The sequence below is a fragment of the Diabrotica undecimpunctata genome, chromosome 2 (genome assembly GCF_040954645.1).
Source record: "Diabrotica undecimpunctata isolate CICGRU chromosome 2, icDiaUnde3, whole genome shotgun sequence".
Taxonomy (NCBI): Eukaryota; Metazoa; Arthropoda; class Insecta; order Coleoptera; family Chrysomelidae; genus Diabrotica; species Diabrotica undecimpunctata.
The window spans coordinates 174,782,462-174,801,177 of record NC_092804.1 but is presented as its reverse complement, the minus strand read 5'-3'; the positions used below and the strand labels follow the sequence as shown (position 1 = coordinate 174,801,177).

The window sequence follows — 18,716 nt, the reverse complement described above, 5'->3', positions numbered from 1 at the left end:
AGAGCAGTTTTTTTGTTGAAATAGTTGAGGTGACTGATGTAAATGGTGATTTTTTTCGAACATTTTAATAAACGATATTTTACCTTTCCTATAAATCGCAGAAGTCGTATCACATCCACTAAACGCGTGTAAAAATAAGATGTGTTTCTTAGAATGAGGGTATTTATCAAAACTTTTCGATGAATATAATTTTGTATCCGCATTACCCTTACCAATTTTTTGAAAAAAAATTTCTTGTTAGGTCATATATAACAAAGGAGCATCTGCTACAGCTTCGTAGAAACAGCAACCGCCGTACAAGTGATTTGTATTTCGAGATATAATATTCGTAGTAATATGGACGAAAAGTATTTTATTTAATATTGTATGTTTGTTAAAAATAAAATAAATATTATATAAAAAATATATATTTTATAATTAATATCTATAAATATAGTTTATTAAATAATAAATAATAAAAATTTAATGATAATTATAGTATTTTAAGTGAATAATTAACTATATAACTTATTATTTATTGAATCCTACTGGCTGACTTCGCGTTACCGTATACCCAGGTAAGCGGTCCCCCACTCTTTGCGCTCTATCTTAAGAAGGGTTGAAGGTACATAAAAGTACTTCAGACAAAAATTGAAGAGAATTTTCCATTCTACAATTTTTCTTACCACCTTAAATGTCATAAAGTGTAAGGGAAACGAGATATTTGCAGAAAACTCATTTTCGTGGACTTTAACCTTTAATATCTTAAGTCGCGGACACGTGATTATATGAGACTTTTGAGGTTAGTTTTATACCATCAAAATAAAGACGTATGCAAATTTTCAGCTTATTATCTTTCATTCCGAGGTTTGTCCCCTTTTTTGCCTTATTTTACTGGATTAAATCTTAACTTTAAAATAAATATAAATGTTACAACTTATTCTTCAATATTCGCATTATCCAGATACATCCACAAGGTAAAGAAAATCCACATATAAGTTACAAATATACTTACATTTATATAAAAAATACAATTATTTATTTTTTAACCCGTTCCACACAATTATATTTAAAATATTACAAAATGATACATTAAACCAAAAAATATAGTGCAGTACATGTAAAGAACAGAAAGATAGCAAAATACAAATAATTGCAATAGCTGCTTTAGGCTTTGTTTACAAAGATTCTCCAAGCACGTAGAAATAAATCAAGCTCTATTTTACTACCATTTAGAATCATTCTGTTTATTGGAGAATGTTTAAAGAAATTACACCTATGAAACTATTTATTAATATATAATAATATATTGTGAATCAAATTGTGTAAAAAATCAAAACATATAAACAACATTCTTACTCTAAAAAGGCGGCAACACTGTAAACAATTTTGCCAAACGCTGAACTGTCATTAAAGTTTGAAGTATTGCCATATCAGTGGCTTACGATTGTCAAATCTATTTAATTAAAATTATTACTTCGTGGAGTATTAAACTTTACTTCATAAAATTGATTTTATTAATAATAAAAAATGTTTTTGGTTATTTAATCAATATATTTCTAAAATTCTCAATATAATCACGATTACGTTTTTCTTATTATTATAACATTTTGACAGTATGAAAGATCGAGCAGTTCCGTATGGGTGTCATCTTATTAGCTGTATTAGGGAAATTTGAACTCTAAGGTTGGTGGTTTGAAAATTTTAAATACAAGTGACGCCAGTTAGAATAAATCTTGACGTACAATGATTTTACTGATAAAAAAACTATAGTCAAAGGCAGCTAAAATAATAAATACAATATAATAGACTGAAAACCAAAAATCCAACACTTTGTATTCGGCTGCCTATTTGTTTGGATCAAAAGTATTTCTTTGTAAGTCTTATCTAAAATATAAAAGTAGAAATGAAAAGATTTCTATTGACGAAACCAAAATTCATATTTTTGCTTTAATCTGTGCCTTCTATAAATTGCAAGGCAAAACAAACAATGCTAAAGGTGTAAGAGAGATATGAGAAATCTAAAAGTTACATTCCACAACATATCTCCTCATCCAAGCAAAAATCCTTGGAGAATTGGTTTCTTGTATACAGAAAGAGAAGTCTCAAGAAGAATAATTAATCAAAGATTACTTGAAATGGGACTAAAAGCTTACCGTCCGCTTTTGGTGTTACCTTTGGCACCACAGCATAAGGCTTGACGCTTAGAATGATGCAGAGCTCGGCAAAACTGAAACAGTCAATGGAATTTTGTCTGCTTCAGTGATGAATCTAGATTTTGTTTTGATAGCTCTGATGAGCGCATAAGAGTAAAATGTCGTATTCCACATGTCGAATGTAAAATGTATATGTCGAATTCCACAGAAAATCGTCCTTTTTTTGATGCAAAAAAACGCTTTTTTTTTCGTTCCTTTTAGCTTAAAAGTGGAGAAAAAACGAATGCCGTCCGCCGGACAGAGAGTACCCATCGCTTTTTAAGCGATTTTTTAAAATTTACTCATCGAACATTTACCGTTTTTTCAAGAAATACTTAAAATAGCTGTGGTATCGCTTCTATAGCACCTATAGGACTCTTTACAAAATCAAAATAAAGGTATTTTCTTGTAATTACAAGGATTCTTCAATAAGATAACAGTGAAACCATGGAGTTCATACAAGAATCTGGTATAGAGACTATGACGTGACCATCAAGATCACCTGATTTATCACCCATCAAACATATGTGGGATATGCTAGGTTAAAATCTAAATCGATTGCCACGTCCTCCCGCTAACTTAGACGAATTGTAGCATGTCATAAGAAGAATCTGGATGAGTATTACGCAGTATGATATAAACCACTTAATTCGATCAATACCTCATACAGTAACCGAGTGTATAGAAAATCAAGGAGGAGCCACTTATTTTTAATTTTTTGACGAAAATGACGTTTCAGATTTGTTTATAATATTATCAAATATATTATAATGTATACTTCGATAAAGAAAAATAAAAAAATATATTTGTCCTTCTAGTGTTGCATTTTTTTGGCCATTGGTATATATACGTGGAATGTTAAAACTATGTACGCAGCGGGAAAGATATATAGACTCAAAGAACTGAACGTAATTAATATAGACATAATGGGAGTCAGTGAGATGCAATGGAAGGATTAGTAGTAGCAATGGGGTAGTTCTTTATAAATAAACGTCAAGTATACTATTCTGCTATATTCAAATACTCTGCTAACCAAACAAGATGAACATTATTCTAGTAAAAATGTGGTGTGGTCATATGACCAAGAGTAAACAAGAGAAGTGGAGGCAGACCTCAAGCCAGATGGACTGATGACATCAAGCGAAAATCTGGTCACAAATGGATGAAACACAAACCAAATCTATTATACAACACTTTTTTCATGCGTTAAGTCCATTTTTGACATATTTTTGTTAAGTTCGACTATTTTTTGTCTCAGTTGCTTCAAGTTGGTGGCTCGCTTGACAAATTGGTCTTTCAGCATCCCACGAAAATAAAAATCTAGAGGAGTTAAGTCTGGTGACCGAGGGGGTTTCGTTTTTAAGTTGATTTGGAGAAGCTGAAGTGCATGAATAATTTAATTTCGTAGTAATTCAAGATATTTTACTACGTTTGGAATCCCTTCGAAGAAAAAAGAACCAGTATAGAAAATATGATATCCCAAAATTCCAATCCGAGCGTTTAGAGACCTAACGAATGGATTATGTTTCTTCTGAATTGTGAAGGAGAACTTTTTTTCATTTAATTTCTCCATCATAATTTCACATAATTCCATCCATTTAAAATTATCATCAGGAAATATTTGTCGAGTGGTCTGCACTTTATAATAATGGTAGTTGTTTCTTCTCAAAATATTCCTCACTATTTTTTCATTCAAGTCAACTTCATCAGCAATTTGTCGACTTGAACTCAGTGTCGCTTCAGCCAATGCACCGATGGGTTTCCCGTTATTGGCTAATTTTCTTTTCACGAGGTTAATCTGGAAGGGTAGCAGTTTTTACGTCTGTCGTTAGTACAGTCAAACTTTTCAAATTGATGAATAATCGCCAATACAGTTTTTAAACGGGTATAGGCCTATTATAATAAATAAATTAATAGTTTCTTGTAGGGAATGGCTCCCAACTATTTTATTATTCGTACTCTTTCTGCAGTGGTGATGTATTTTCGTATCTGTATAAAAGACCAAAAACATTTAATTTATATAAACAACAATTACTGGTTATATTATGTATAGCATTGGTTTGCATCGTATGAGTGTGTAAATTATTCTAGGATAGGATTTATGATTATTTTATAATAACTTCTGAATTGCACATCAGCGTAAGAGATGAATCTATCTAAAGCTGGTATTCATGTACACAAATTGTCCAAAAATGTATTATTAACTTGGAATTGCATATGTTAATGTCATATCTGCAGCAATTTAATGACCGGCCGACTATTAAATACAGATATAATTCTAATTACTTACTACTCTGGTATTTTCAGGTCTTCCTATTTCAAGTTAGCGCTTAATGCTCGCGGTGCTCGTAATGGGCGATTACTAGGCTCTGTATTTAATGATTATTTAATTTTGCCGCAGCCCTAATATGTCTCGCAGCTTTCATGTCTAGGCGTAATTACCTGTTTGAGACTGATTAAAAAATCTCAGCCTATAACGGTTCAATGTAAACCGAGGAATCATTAGCAGTTTAAAGTATAAAACTCAGGGAGGTAACAATATTTGTATATGAATAGGTGTAAAGGTACAATAAATAACGCTAACAATTTAACTAATTTTTAGAAATAAACAACTTTAACAAATAAAGAGGAGATCTTTTATAATTTTTGGGAGTCAATAATTTTTTATGCAAAAAAAAAATATCCTAACGCGTATTTTTCATTTTTTTAATACATTATCAAGAACTGTCTAATGCAACATTAGAGCAGAACAATAACAGAAAGTAGCACCAAATAGTTATTTATTATGTTATTAAGAATTACGCCCGAAGAGCAATATAATTCAGCCAGAGGGCCTTCGGCCCGAGGGATGGATGTTGCTCGATGGGCGTAATTATCCGGTAATACCAATGGTACATACAAGATTTTATTTTTCACTTCACATAGTATAAAAACGAAAATTGAAACGATTTTCCTTGTTTGAAGTAGTCTATGACATTTGTTGATATTTTGACGTTTGCTGATTTTGTTATGTAGTTGTCAGTTGGATATATATTTAGTTACAGATTTATGTCATTTATTTATATTCAGTTATTAAGAAAATTGTACTTTCAATATTATAAAGATTGTTAAGATTAAAAAATGTTAGTTCTATAATATTCCCTAATTTAAAAAACTTCATTCTATAACATTTGCTTTTTTTCTTACATCACAGGGCGTTATGGGCCATAACGCCCGCTTATTATGCCCAAGGATATAACAATTGCGTTTATGGTAACCGTATAAAAGCTAAATAAAATAAACAAATAATATGCAAGTGAAAAATAAAATTTTTTAAATAATTGCAAAGCTACAAAAAATGTTCCATCAGACTTCCAGAAAATGACTTCCATCAGACGTGAAACAAAATTCAACTCTTAGCCTCATTGGTTGTCGTACTCGAGCAAATATTCCTGGCATATTTCTTATTGTTTCACTTTTGTTGGTTAGGACTTTTGTGGTAAGCTTAAGTGCAGTGTTTTAGTGCAGTAGATTTATACCTCTATAATTGTTGGGGTCTATTTTATCTCCTTTCTTGAACATTGGTATCATTATGCTGTTTCTCCATGCGTCTGGTATCTTGCAGTGCAATATTAGTTTTTGTATAAGTTTTTCATTTCTAGGGTTATACTTTCTCCTCCGTCTTTTAGTAGCTCGTTGGTTATTCCATCTGGTCCCGGTTACTTTCTATTTTTGAGTGAATTAATGGCTATTTCTGCTTCCTGAAAACTGATTTCTATTTTGAGTCTTAATTCAGGTACGTTATTGTGTTGATTCTTATTTTCCTTTCCGATTCGTGCATTTCGTACATTAAAGTCACCCATAAGAATTACGAAAACCCCAAATGCAAAAATTCTAGAGGATTTAAATCCGGCAATTGACTAGGTCAATCTTCCATACTTCTCCTGCCTATTCAATGATTTGTATAAAAAGTATCTAAGTGAATATGTACATTAATGCTAAAATGAGCTGGTGCATCAACATGTATGAACCATAAGTATTGTCTCAGCTGTAGAGAAATTTCTTAAAAAAAAATAAGTAACTCTTCCTATAGGGAATGAAAGTAAGATTCACCTGCCAGTCTTTGTGGAGAGGAAAAATTAATTACCAACATTGATAATTTTTAATTTACCCGTGAACAATAATGCGGTTGATGATATCCACTCTGCCAAAGAAATTTTCAAGCAGGAAGAACAAGAAGATTTTTATCAATATGGACCAAACTCCTATGCAGGTAAAACAATATAAAGATTTCAAAGTAGAACTGAAATTTCGCCAAAATTAAGGTGAGAATAACTTAATAATAAGATATGTAATCAGTATTCCAAAAATTGTTCCAAAAACTTTTAATCAATGTCAATCAAACAAACTGAATATTTATTATCTTAAATATTAGAGGCTTACGTACTAAATTATCTATATTAAAGCGCAACATTTCCAGAATAAATTAGGTATAATATTATTTTTATTGAAACTTGCTTAAATGGTGAATTTCATGATGGTAAATTAGGTTTCCATGACTATAATGTACACAGAAGAGATCGTTATGCAGATACAAGTACCTTACAAAAGGCAGTGGAGTTTTGGTTGCAGTTCACAAAATGTGGTCAAGCACATTACAGTGTAGCCCTAGGTAAAATGATTTATATACATATACATATATACATCAATTATGATTTTATGTTACAGGACATCCTACAAAAAAAATTATAAAAACCCAAAAAATGGCTTTGGCCACCAAAAAATATAAAAACTACTAAAAAAACTATAAAAAAAACCGGTAGAGCCCAAACTCTTGAGCACCAAGTCTCCGAACCGGGCTTAGCCCCGTATTAAATAATTAAACAGTTAATTTCTGGGTCTTGGGACACTGAAAACTTTTGATCATCATGAACAAAACTACCTTTCTGTAAAGTTTCAGCCAGTTTAACTGAGACGATTGTTTTAATAGTTATTTAACCAACAAGTGTATTAATAAGGGCGATTAACAATTGAGATATATTAACGCGCGAGCGAAGCGAGTACGTTAATGTTCGAGATTGTTAATCGCCATTTTAATTCACGAGTTCGTTACAAAACTTTTCCGTCGAACATACTTTTTAGAAATAAAAATATCTTAGTTTAAATTTTTATTTACTTAACGATAAATAATGACATACACTGACAGACAGTACTTACAGCGGCTACTTCATTTTAAATAATTTGTTAGTGGGAATATAAATAGGTATGTTTGGTTGCCTACACCACAGGTAACTGCCAATCACAGAGCGTTAAATGTGGTTAAATTAATTTATGCAAGCAATGTATGTTGTGTTGTCTATAATAAAATCGTTCATTAATAGAAAATCATTCATTAATAGGGGTCAATAATCAATGATTTTGAGGGTGTTAAAATTGATCATAAATTGATGGCCGACGGAAAATATTATTTAAATTTTAAAGAAATAAATTAAGCATTTGTACACCACTGACATTAAATTAAATAAAGTCGGTGTCAGACCAGAATGAAATTACAGTTACTGGTCACAAAAACCGTCGCGGAACTTTTATAAGAGCAATAATAAAAACGATCTTAATATTCAACAACAAAAATAAGAAGTCATTACATTAACAGTAAACATCGTTTTGATGGTCATGAAGTGTAAGAAAGTGTTCAGAGAAGTTCTATTTACGAATATTTTTAAATTAAATTTAAATTATCATTTATTTAAAGAAATAAATTAAAATCATAATAATAAATAAACTAAAAAACGTAGTTTTGTTCTATAGCCTAGAGAAATCTCGGATCTTCGTCATAGCCAGGTATTTGGCGAGTATTTTCGTTAATATACAGGGTCTTCCATCACACTACACCGCATCGCATATATGCTTTTTTTACCCTTTAATTATCTCTGGTATTACTCTTCTACCACACATTTTTGCTAGAGTAAATGAGTAGTACAAATCAGATGTCTACGTCTATGTCTATAAAAATAAAAGTATTTGCTTCGTTGTGTAGTTGCAGAAATCTGCTAATTCAGCTGTTAATTCATCTCTCGTGTCTTTTTTTTTTTGCTGTGTAAACACAATAAACTTCGAATCTTGACTCTCGAATAGGTAGAATCAATTGCGGGGAGTATTGGATTTGTAACAATATGATTTATGTAATGCACGACTCATGTATAACTTCTTCCAAATAAACACCTTTTGGCATGTTTTTAGAAGACATTATGTACATATAGACCAAATAAGCATCTGCGTCTGCGGTTGCTAGTACTCTTTCTGTTGACAAAATAAATAATTGAATATCCTTCTGGAATAAAAAAAATATACTAATTTGTTATTTCGGTTACATTTCACCAAATATCCACCAATTCATTTGATATTCGACATGCAATAGTACTTTTCGTTAGTGTTATAAAATACAGGGTGGTCCATTTTATGTAGGGAAAATGACTTAATATCTCAAGCTTTTTTCTTCACAGAACTATACAAGGCCATTAAGTACCACTATAATTTAAAAATAATGTGAATTATACGTTGTGCTCCAAAAAAGGGTGGTTTATCAAAGTTATATTTTTTTTATTATATGTAAATATATGGTGTTTCTTATGAAACACCATATATTTGATAACATTTTTAAATTTTCCGTAAAAAATAAGCTATAATTTTATAGGATTTTCCTATACCTAAATACCTACAAGGTGTTACGATTTATTTCGATTTTTCTAAAAATGTAAGATTTTATAAAAAATTAACTCTAAGAAGTTGAGACAAATTTTGTCTTGGGTGCACTATCTGTTCATATTTAAACAGACATGTATTAAAACAAAATTTAACAGGGTGGTCAAAATATTAGATTGTTCTATTAGCAAATTCAAGCTGTAATAACGTACTTATTTTAAATGAAACACCCAATATTTTATTAGTCTGCCGTGTAAAAATTTTACTATGCTTTTAATCTATATTAGGGTTTTCTATACATATCACCCTTTCCTAGATTTCTAGATTTCCTAATTTGTAATCTTTAGCACATATAATATAGAATACCGTGGTATATATCACCAAAAGTCGGCGATATAGGTACCTAGCCTCGATACTGTTGATATCATTTAAATTTTATCCTTTCATCCCTTAGGATGTTTTATTATTTTAATTGAATTTGGCCTACATGTGACATTGAATTATATTCTTTTTTTAAATGGCATATCATTATATTCTATACCGTATGCTGGAAGACATTTATGTTTTCTATTTCTTATATTTTAATTTATTATTTAAGTAATTTTTTATATTTTCTATATATCACTCTTTTTGGGGCACCCTGTATAATTCATATTATTTTTAAATGTTAATGGCCCTTTATAGCTCTATGAAGAAAAAAACTTTGGACATTAAGTAGTTTTCTGTACAGTGATCGAGTCGTATAGGGTGATCCATTTAAAATTTCCAAGAAAATAATGTAATTGGGTTTTGGCTTACCCTGTATTCGATTTAATGAACGTGATGAAAATTAATCATTTTTATAATTTTTCACTATTATTATAAAACTATGGCTACAACTGGTTGCTGCTTTTTTAACACTTTTCAATTATTCAGGAACTTCTTAAAATTTTCATTGAAGTTTGGTTATAACTTTTTAAATACTCTAGATAACATAAAACAGCGTATACTCTTGTAACGATGAAGGGAAGCGGATGTTAAACTCAAAATAAAATACAAGGAGCTTTATTCAACAAAAAAGAATATATACTTTTGATGTCCCATTTTCTTTCTGTGTTTCTTTTCAATTATTACTGAATTTTTCTCATAAGTTGTTTTTTTTAATACACGTTTCAAATTCTTCCATTTATAATGAATATGTGACTTCGTGGATTGTTGCTGAAGAGATAAATTCAAGTATATTTATTATTACATCCTGTGTAACACATTTTATTATAACAAAACTCGTATTAGGCCGAATTGTACAAAATATTATCACGTATCTCTTTTCCATCTACCATATCTACCTAAATTATACCAAATATACCAAAAATTATCACGCATCTCTTTTTCATTTGCCATATACAACCATAAAAAGGAGAAAGTTGGAATATCTCGGACATATAATGAGAAACAGCACTAAATACAGATTACTGAAGGTAATCCTACAGGGTAGAGTATTCGGAAAGCGAGGAATTGGGAGAAGGAGAATATCATGGTTGAAGAACCTGAGGAAATGGTTCTCCACAACAACAACGAATCTATTTAAAGCATCAGTCAATAAAATAATTATAGCCAGAATGATTGCCAATATTCGGAACGAATAGGCACTGAAAGAAGAAGAAGAAGAAGAAGAAGAAGATATACAACATCTGCCGTAATTGATTATATTGTCTCAGATTTCTTACTCCTTGATGTATGCTCTTTTGTACTGGGTGGCACTTTTCAATAAGGCATTTCCTTTACAATAAAGTAAAGTCCATCACAAACCCTGGACTACCAAAGGTATCCACGTATCAGCCAAGAATATGCGTTAACTACTGTACATCAAGAAATTTACTACCAACGTCTTTGTCACTAAATATATCTCTAAGTACATAGGAAACTATCTAAAACTACTATCAGAATCGTCTGGAAAGCTCTAAAAATGTTGCAAGACGAACTTGTTCCATAATAAACGATCTTCGAAATAAAACTAACACAGCTCAAATATTTTCTCTTCCAAACCCTGAAAATCTAAATGAATACTTCGTTAATGTGAGTAAAAATATAATATCAACTATGTTGCCACAACAAGATCCTATTTCCTATCTAACCAATTCAAAAAAGATCTCGAATTCATTCTTAATAAGACCAGTTGATAAATCTGAACTGATCCAAACAGTCAGTCGGATCAAAAGCAAATTTTCCAGAGTGTCTAAAGACAGCCATTATTATTCCTCTTCATAAGGGTGGTGAAAAATCTATTGTACACAACTATAGACTTATTGCCTTACTACCGGTCTTATCAAAAAAAATTAGAGACTTATAAAAGCCCGACTTTTGTGCTTTCTCGTTGAAAACAACGTTTTATCGCAAACTCAGTTCGGCTTTTTATCTAATAAATGTACCAGCTATGCTATGTTTTTTGTACTACATGAGGTCTATCAAGCACTAAACAATAATCTTTATACTGCCACTGTTTTTTGAGACTATTCCAAAGCTTTTGATTGTGTAAATCACGACATTTTGTTAAAAAAAACTAAATTTCTACGAAATTAGAGGTATCTCTTTGAATTGGTTTTAATCTCACTTGAGGAATAGGAAACAACTAGTTAGAGCAAATTATACTGACTCTAGTCACAAAAGCATTGTATGTGGAGTACCACAAAGTTCAGTACTGGGTCCTCTACTTTTCCTTATCTTTATAAATGGCATCACTAACTTAAAAACCGATGGAAAAATTTTTGATGAAATGGTATCTCCTTGCCTAATACCCCTCTCGAAGGAAAATGTATTTGTGTTGCCATAATACATTCTAATTGCAGCTGTTGGACTATTATATATATTCCGAAGAAGAGTTGTGTACCTATGATCAATACTGCACTCTGTAAGAGCTCTTAACATGGAGCTATGCTGGACTGAGTCAAACGCTTTCTCAAAATCTACAAATATTAATATCAATGGCTTGTTGTATTCTGTAACTTTCTCTATTAAGGATTTTATTACTTGTAGGTGGTCATTCGTTCCAAAGCCACTCCTAAATCCGGCTTGCTCTAATGGTTGGTGAAAATCCAGTTTTTCTTTTTGCTGATAATACCAGTATTACCTAGAAGAACTCTAATATTGCAACTCTTCTGCAATTATAACTTCTGATCTACTTAAAATAAAAACCTGGTCCGACTCTAATTTACTCTCTTTTAACGTGGATAAGACAGTAGCATTATCCTATAAAGGAGCTCTTCAACTCTTGCTCATTAATAACAGCCAGATCAGTATCGTTAATTCTGTAAAATTTCTTGGTACATATATAGACAGCTAGAAAATCAATTTAGAATTTTCCAAAATAACATATATTTCTTTGTTTGAGTCTCATCTTCGATATGATCCTTCTTTTTGGGGTTCTAGTATAGCGGCCCAATCTGACGTTATTTTTAAATTACAAAAAAGAACAATACGGTATCTTTTTGACCTCAGTACAATAACACATTGCAGAAACTGCTTAAAAAATCATGGGATTTTAACTCTTCCCCCTTTATATATTCTAGAAACTGTTTGCTTAATTCGTAAACACAAACATGTTTTTCCAGCAAGACCTAATCATGACTACTCCACCAGAAATTCGAGCTTTGATGTGTATTTACCGATCCCATCCACTGAGTTAGTAAAAAAATCTATATTATAATCGGCAAAAAAATTATACAACCATCTCACTTTGCAACCAAAATCTACAACTTCTATTCTGAAAGACCATATTATTCAGTGGAAGAGTTTCTTAAAGAATAACTAAGAAATTACAGTACGTTTAGGTACAAGCAACAAGTCTTTTTATATATATTTGGGAATCACATGTAGCAACTTTCGTTTTTTTTTTAAATACAATTTAAGGTATTTCATTTTACCTACTGTTTATAATATGTTAAATAGTGCGTATCTGTTCAATCTTTATCTTCAGGACATTTAATGAAAGGATTATCACGGGTCAGCCATGTTTTAACCTTCCAATCCATTTTCCGACAATCCCAGTTGAATGCCAGTCCAAATATAGGATCTTCCCTCACGTCGATTCTCCTTCTCAACGGAGCTCTGTTTCGGCTAGGCATAAAAGTTACTGGTAAAGGATCATCAAGTAAGAGTAGATAAAAAATGTATATCCACATTGCAGCTGAAATAAGAATTAGACCTGAACCAATGACACCCATGCATGCATCGCCTCTAGGTGCATAATATGCTCATTATGCTGACCCCTGATAATCCTTTCATTAAATGTCCCGAATATAAAGTTTAGTTCATAAGGTTTTATTATGCAATTTTCAATTTAGTTAAATTTTGCAATGGATTGTATATTTTATTATCTTTTATTATGTGATATTGACGATTTATGTAATTTTAGTAAATTTTAAATTGTTATTGTTATTTTTCTGAGTATTTGTAAGCTTTGTTCATAAAATTGTACAATTTTCAGTGACAATAAAGCATATTTTTATTCTATTCTATTCCGTTTATTTTTAACAATTTGCGAACGATTACGCTTTTGTTTAAAACCGAATAAAAGTATTTTCAAAAATTCCAATCCTAAGTGCTCATAAAAAACCCATTATCGCCAAGACCAACAACCTTAAACTTGTAATTTCACTTTTACGATTTTACGATAAAATCACTCGAGGAAAAAATCTCCAAACAGTTCCGTCTTAACCATAATTAATCGCTACAATAATTTGATAATGTAATTTATTCCACTATGTAATAACACCACAAAAATCTGTTCTTGCGTTAAACGAATCCGCAGGAGCCAAAGATTTAATCGTAAATACACAGTATCCGTCGAAATAACTGTACTGGGTATTTTATTAATTTACTAATTCGTTTAATGTATTTGTTTAAAACATTCACCGTAGCGATGTAAACACGCTTTATAACTATTGTGCAAATAATTAACTGTGTTAAATATTTCAATTCAGGATATCAAAAAATACTGGGAATACAAGACGTGGTGAGGTGAATTAGAACAAACAATTTTGATACAAACAAACAAGAGTATTGACACTAGTTTAGACAATCTAAACAGATTACAACTATCTTTGTACAGAAGGGGAAGAATTCAAATATTGATTTTGGTGACTTATCGACGGTAAGAAGCAAGCTGTAGATGTGATCATGGCAGTTGTAACAATAGAATTGGATACTAAGCAGCTAAGCTTGGAGGAAGTGGAGGTGTGGACAAAGCAATCGTGAAACTGATAAACGGTAAGGTTCCCGGAGAAGATCAATTGATGACAGAGCTTTTTTAAATGTGATGACCAAGGCTTTAATACGGCCCTTTATAAGTTATTGTGCATAATCTGGCCAATAAAAAAAATGCCCGATGATTGGAGAGTAGGTCTCATTTTTTCAATATACATGTACAAATACCAGGGGAGTTGGTTGTACAGAGTACAAAGCAGGTTGATTTTTTTCAGGTTTGGGGAGCAAGTCCCCATTTTTTATACTCTTCAATTAACTTCCGAGTCATATACTCAATATCTTCATAATCTTGTGCTATCACTAGTTGGTCATCTGCAAATGACAAAGTGTATATGCTATTGTTGTTAATCGGCACTTCCATATTTCTACATTTGCGCTTCCACAGTTTTAGAGCTTGTTCTAAATAAATTTTAAATAATGTCGGGGAGAGACAGCAGTCCTGCTTAAGGCCTTTATTTATCTCGAATCCACTTGACAGATTATTTCCAACCTTTACCTTTGAATTAGCATTAGCGTACAGTTCCTTCGTCGCATTTATTAAATGCATGCCGCGAAGGTGTTAAGATCGGTGGTGAAATTATTAACAACATCAGATACGCCGATGACACCGTAATAATGGCAGAGAGTCTAGAAGATCTTCAAACCCTGTTGAATGCTGTAAACAACGAATGCACTGAAAAGGGCTTAACAATCAACGCAAAAAAAAAACAAAATGGATGGTGGTTGGAAAAATTAATATCGAAGACTCAGTACTAAGATTAGATAACAAAATCCTGGAAAGAGTGGAACACTTTAGATATCTGGGTAGCTGGATTGACTGCAGGGTTGAAAGTGACGAGGAAATTTTGACCAGAATAGAACTCGCACGGAAAAACTTTATTAACTGGCGTTCTGTATTATGCAGTAGAAGTCTGTCGTTGACCACAGGTCTAAGAGTATTAAAGTGCTACGTCTGGTCCACTTTGTTCTATGGATGTGAAACCTGGACAACAAAAATAAAAAATCTCAACAAATTAGAAGCGTTTGAGTTATGGTGTTACCGTCGCATGCTCAGAATCCCGTGGACAGCACACATATCTAACGAACGCGTGCTAGAGACCGTGCACAAAGAGCGAGAATTGATCAACATCATCAAAATGAGAAAGGTCCAATACTTCGGTCATATAATGAGAGGACCTAAATATCGCTTACTACGGTTAATCATTCAGGGCAAAATCGAAGGAAAACGTTGGGTCGGAAGAAAACAACTGTCCTGGCTGCGTAACATTAGACAATGGACAGGTCGAACGGTCGAGGAACTGTTTCATCTAGCTGCCGAACGAGAATCATTTCATCAGCTTGTCAATATGACGATAGCCAACGCTGGAATACAAGCACGACACACAAAGAAGAAGAAGATGCTTATGTTGCTTTTCTCTAACGCTTCCCATAATTTATAATGTGGTACTCTATCATAAGCCTCTTGTAGGTCTACATACAATAAAAATCTACTTCTTGATTAACGGCTATTTTCTTTTCAATAATCTGTGTAATGCAAAACAACTGGTCTGGTAAATCTGGTCTGGTCTGAGGTAAATCCTGCCTGTTCCTCAGCCTCTAAGTCTTTATATTCGCTTTCTAGTCTGTTTTTAATTACTTTTCAGTATATTCTACTGATCGAGTTTGTCACGGCAATGCCTCTGTAATTGTCACATTCATCCCTTTTGCCTTTTTTGTGTATATTGGATGTGAATGATATCTTCCATATACTATAAAAACAATAATTATAGGAAGAATACAAATTTGAAAAAATATATAGGCTGTCCCATTTAAAAAATTGTATGTTTGCTATACTACGTAGTTATTAATCACCCTGTAGAATTCCACATTCCTTTTCCCAAGTATGGAGAATATTATTTATTGCATACATTTTTTCTCAATAACTTTTTTGGATATTCTATTCCATAATGGAATTATCGCACTAAAAACTCATCCTGTATATATTGTATATATACATATATATTTAATGCAGTAATTAATAACAGAGAAAAACGTCAATTAAGAACCTGTTGCTTCGGAATAGAAAAGGAGAAAGTCACATCAATAAATGCCAGAAATATCAAGACTCGAAACCGGTAAATAAGTAGGTAAAAAATTATAAGAAATTAAAAAAAAAATACGCGAAACGCTGCTAAAACTTACGAGCAAAAAATATAGAAAAATGCATTATTTGACAGATGTTATTTACAATTAAAGAGTTGGATGAAATGTGAATAACATTTATTTTAAACTAACTATATAAATATAGTCAAACATTCAAATTTAGAACGTGAATATAACTTAATACTTTTTTTTTTCTTTCCTATGATTTTATTGGAATAAGTAAATAATTTAAAATTTGAAATGCCACAGCTAAACAATATTCAAACAATAATTTCTGTATTTTATTGAATTCATCAAAAATCACTTATTTTATGTACTTATAATTGATTTGAGAAGCTATTAAGAACTTAATAATGGTTATCATGGACGCGACTGACAAAACTGAATGGAATATGTTTAGTAGTAATGCCTGTAGACACCTTTAAGTTATCATTTCAGTTAAATTTTAAATAAGCTTAAAATTGCATGTAGTCGATATAAATCGGGATAAATATAACCAAGAATCCAATTGCTTAAAAGAAGTATTCAAGACTTACCTAGGTGCACGACCTTTGAATATGTAGCAGATAAAATATCCTAGGAGAGTGGACAAAACCAAGAAAGTATCACAAAATAACACACTTTTCACAACAAAATCACCAAGTCAGTTTGTTTAAACTTTAAAAATCCCATAAGAGCATCGACTGTTTGTCAAAAAAGGGTACAAACTCGCAAAATTGTCATTTGTTTAGCAGTTGTTTTGGTATACGCGAACGAACCACGATACGGTCAGCGATGCACTCCGCACCTTCATGTCTTTCAACCAACTATTCAACAGGTAGGTTATATGAAATCAAGTTGGCTCTTACCAAGACAGGTAAGTTGCAGTGGCACGCGTTGAGGAGAATAAGAGGTGAAATGTTGTAAAAGCTGTTATTATCAAGAACTACATACTTATATTCATTAAAAAAACATTATTCTTTATATTGCTGAACTTCATAATGACAACAAATTCTATTTAAAATGTGTTTGTAGTTATTGTTTGTATAAATTTAATAAAAATTGCAATAAATACTTCACGGTTTCTGATTACAGCATAAATTACATAAAACAATGATAAAAATGTATGCGGGGGGAGAAAAAATCTCATTAGAGAAAACGTCTCCGATAGAAACTCTTAAATTTAACAGATTTTATCCACAATATATAAATTTTTTAAGCCCTTCTCTCTATTCGGATTGCCAAATATAGGCCTCTTCTTATTCTTGCCATTCATCTCTGTCGTTTTTAAGACGTTTCCACATTGGTCCTGCAGTTCTTTTAATATCGTTGCTCCAGCGCATTTGCGGTCTTTCTCGTGGTCTTTGCTTCATAGGGCCGCCAATTCCCGATTTCTTTATTACATCGGCCATCCTTAAGACGTTCATTATGTCCAGCCCATTTCCATTTCAGTTTAGCTGCCTGTTCGACAGCGTCTTTTACTTTTGTTCTATTACGAATGTCTTCATTGCTGTTATGGTCTTTGAGTGAGATACCCAGCATCTGTCGTTCCATAGCTCTCTGAGTTTTCTGATCTTCTCCGTGTTTATTTTAGTGAATGTCCAGGTTTGAGCTCCATATGTAAGTACAGGTAGGATACAGGAATTAAACACTTTGGTTAGCAGTCTTTGAGGTATATTTTTATTTTTAAGTTACCATGAGAGTCTTCCGAATGCTGCCCATCTCATTTTTACACGTCTGCTTATTTCGGTAGTATGATTTTCTTTGCTTACCTTGACATTTTGACCCAGATATGTATATTCATCTACGTGTTCTATCTCTGTCTCTTGGATGTTTATCATAGGTGTGTCATCTTTGTTTGACATTAGTTTAGTTTTGCTGAAATTTATTTTCAGTCCTTTTTTTTTAGGGATTCTGTGTGTAGCTCCTCAATCATCGTATTCAGTGCATTTCACGTGTCGGCTGTTAGTACTACATCATCTGCGTATCTAAGATGGTTCAAGTATCTTCCGTTAATAGGGATTCCCTTATTTTTCCAGTCTATTGACTTAAAGATATCTTCTAGGGCAGCTATAAATAATTTTGGAGATATTGTGTCTCCTTGTCTTACGCCTCGGTTGATTTTTACTGGTCTTGTTTCGATTGCATTAGCCAACGTCCCTATCATTTCAGCTTGTTCGTAAATATTATGTATTAATATTCTGTACCTGGAGTCGATCCGGTTGTTGACTAATTCTTCGTCTATTGCCCACAGTTCTACGCTATCAAAAGCTTTTTAAAAGTGAAACTGGAACAAACCATGAAGTGGAGATATCTTATACCTTAATACACACGAACACCACGTGCTTCAAGATCTTTTTCATAATCTATAAAAGCCAGACATAATGGGAGATTGTATTCGTTAGTCTTTTCTATTAGGATTTTCAAAGTATATAGATGATCACAGGTGCTGTACCCTTTTCTAAATCCGGCTTTTTCTACTGGTTGATATCCGTCAAA

The 18,716-nt window shown here is 32.0% G+C and overlaps 1 protein-coding gene across 1 annotated transcript in view; it reads right to left on the bottom strand.

Annotated features, from left to right (window-relative positions):
* Positions 1-17,062, bottom strand: part of LOC140435261 (uncharacterized) — a 161,928-nt gene extending 144,866 nt beyond the window's left edge. Inside the window, exon 1 of the mRNA XM_072524078.1 lies at positions 16,775-17,062. The gene's annotated coding sequence lies outside the window, so the exon portion shown is untranslated. The remainder of the gene's footprint in view (positions 1-16,774) is intronic.
* Between the last annotated feature and the right edge of the window lie 1,654 nt (positions 17,063-18,716).